At 41.0% G+C, this 2,626-nt stretch overlaps 1 pseudogene; it reads right to left on the bottom strand.

Annotated features, from left to right (window-relative positions):
• Positions 1-851: 851 nt before the first annotated feature.
• On the bottom strand, positions 852-1,862 carry LOC118584756 (annotated as a pseudogene).
• Positions 1,863-2,626: the final 764 nt, after the last annotated feature.

Here is a 2,626-nt window from a genome sequence, read left to right as displayed (position 1 = left end):
TCAAGCTGTACATTTTGTAGTTTTCTTTGTGTGTCTTGTTCTTTTTGTTATAGATATACATAATAGTGGTTACTAATAACCACAGGACAGAATCAATACTAGCCTATCTTTAAGTATCTTTTTGTTTTTTTTTTACATGCCAGCAGTATTTTTTGTTATTCATAAGTGATCAAAAGATATATAAGACTCATTATTATAACTGCATTATGAAATTCACTTGGTGACAGAGTAAAAGAGACACATATGTATTTATATTAAAAAATACACATACACATGCACTCCCTCATTGTTTCTTTGCCACACAGTGCTATAAAGGTGAGGTGTCAGGCTATACAAGTTCTCATATACATAACACATGGATGAATCAAGCGTAAAACCATACTCAAAGTTGCAAAAATAAAGTTTTCTTTTCTTCAAGCATTTTGATCTGGGCTCAAGCAAAGCAAATGATGAACACCAATGATTTCTATAGGATTCTACATACACTGAAACTATCAATATACAAAAGTCAACAAACGAAACAAAACAAAAGAGGGAGTTATAGGAATGGACAATGCATTTCATCCAAAGTCTAACAGTCTGCTTTATCCCAGCTCTTGGATGTTAAGAATCATAATTCACATGACTTGAACAGCAAGGTAAGCGAGAACAAAACAATCAACAGAAAGCCATGAGTGCAAACCAGGCATCGCTGCCCTTAGTCTGTCTGACATTCCCCTAGTGCAACAGCATCATTCACCTGAAGGATCATGAGTCACAATTAAGGAGTACTCATACAAAACTATTTCCTTTATTCTTGAAAAAGTGCCACATAATATCCTTTGCATTTAAAAAACTACACAACACATAAACTAATGAAAGACGGTCTGTCTCCATCTCTTGTCGATGAGGAAAGGCCAGAGCGATTCTTTGATTCCAATCCAAAATGGTGTCTGCTGGCCAATGCCCAAAGTCTCCAATTTGGAGCAGTCAAGCTGAGCATTTTTGGGGCATTGTGCTCCTATGACAGGGTTGTCAGTGATAGGTCTTAAGTGACTGCTCAGGAGGTTGAAGGCATTGGCAATCACACATGCCATTTTGTACTTGGTCATCTGCTCATTGCTAGACCAGTGAAAGGTTCCCTTAATGGATGGGTCCAGCATCCTCTTCTCTGTCAGCTGCCGGCACACACTGGCTACATCCTTCATATGTGTGGGGAACCTCTGCTGCCAGTGGTCCATGTTTGCTGACTTGTTGCTGAACTGTACATTGTCGAACATAACAGTCACAACACTTTCCTCAAGCTTCTCAACTTTCCCATACAGAACAGGAATTCTCAAGACAGCAGCCCCTGAATTATTCTCCAGGACTGCCTTTTCTCCATCTAATTTTGTTTTGCCATAAAGATTCAGGGGACTTGGTATATCTTCTTCTGTGTAAGGGGGATTTGTGCCATCAAACACATAATCTGAGCTAATGTAGATGAGAAATGCTCCAATTGCAGCTGCCTCTTTTGCTAAATTCCCAGAGGCACCCACATTCAGCTGGGAAGCAGCCTCTCGCTGACTCTCAACAATATCTGGTCTTCTCTCTGTGGCACAATGTACTATGACGTGAGGCTGAAAATCATGAATGAGGTGATGAACCTACTTCAGAATCCAGCAGGTTCACTTGTTCAAATTTTGGTCTTGCTCTTCGAAAGCTGAAGCCAATGGTGTGCCAGTTACTTTGCTGAAATTATTTGTAAACTACTTTGCCAAGAAGCCCCGTGGCACCAGTAACTAGAACACGCCCTGGCTAGGGATGTTTACTTCCTCCTGTTCCATGTCCTCCGGCATTTCAGGCATGATTCCAGAACTATTTTGGGGAAACAGCGGTGAGAGGAATCTCAGCTTCTGGCTTCCCTGGCCGGGTCTTTGTTTGCTCCCCTTTATCTTCTAACGCCATTAATTCAAGACTTCAAGTTGGCCTCAGGCAGATTCTTAGGACAAGAGCAAGAAATGCAGCCACATTCTTTGCCACAATATCCAAACAATGGTTTTTAGGCCACTAACTAATGTTCTCCCTGAAACTTCTTGAGCTAGATAGACCCTTATAGTAGAAATCATCCTCAGCATTGTCTTCCATTATCCTACAAGGATGGCTCATTAGGTCCCACTCAAATATTCCAAATACTTTTCTATTCCAAAGTCCTAATGTTTTCTTATTCCTCTGACACACAGCATGTTCAGGCTTGTTATAACAAAACCCTACTCCCTGGCACCAACTTCTGACTTTATTGTTTTATTGCTGTGAAGAGACACCAAGTCCAAGACAACTTCTACAAAGGAAAGCACTTAATTTGGGGGCTTATTTAGAGTTTCAGGGACTTAGTCCATTATGATCATAGCAAGGAGAATCATGGCAGGCAGGCATGGTGTTGGATAAGTAGTTGAGAGCTACATTCTGCTCCATTGGTCATGACACTGGGCTTAGTGTGGGCTTTTAAAACCCCAAAGCCCACCCCAGTAACACACTTCCTTCAACAAGGTCACACCTACTTCAACAAGGCCATACCTTCTAATCCTTCTCAAATAGTGTCACAATTTGGTGACTAAGCAATCAAATATATGAGCCTATGGGGACCATTCTCATTCACACCACCACA

This window comes from Onychomys torridus, chromosome 5, assembly GCF_903995425.1.
Source record: "Onychomys torridus chromosome 5, mOncTor1.1, whole genome shotgun sequence".
Taxonomy (NCBI): domain Eukaryota; kingdom Metazoa; phylum Chordata; class Mammalia; order Rodentia; family Cricetidae; genus Onychomys; species Onychomys torridus.
Note: the sequence above shows the minus strand (reverse complement) of the source record. Positions and strands in the feature narration are given on the sequence as shown.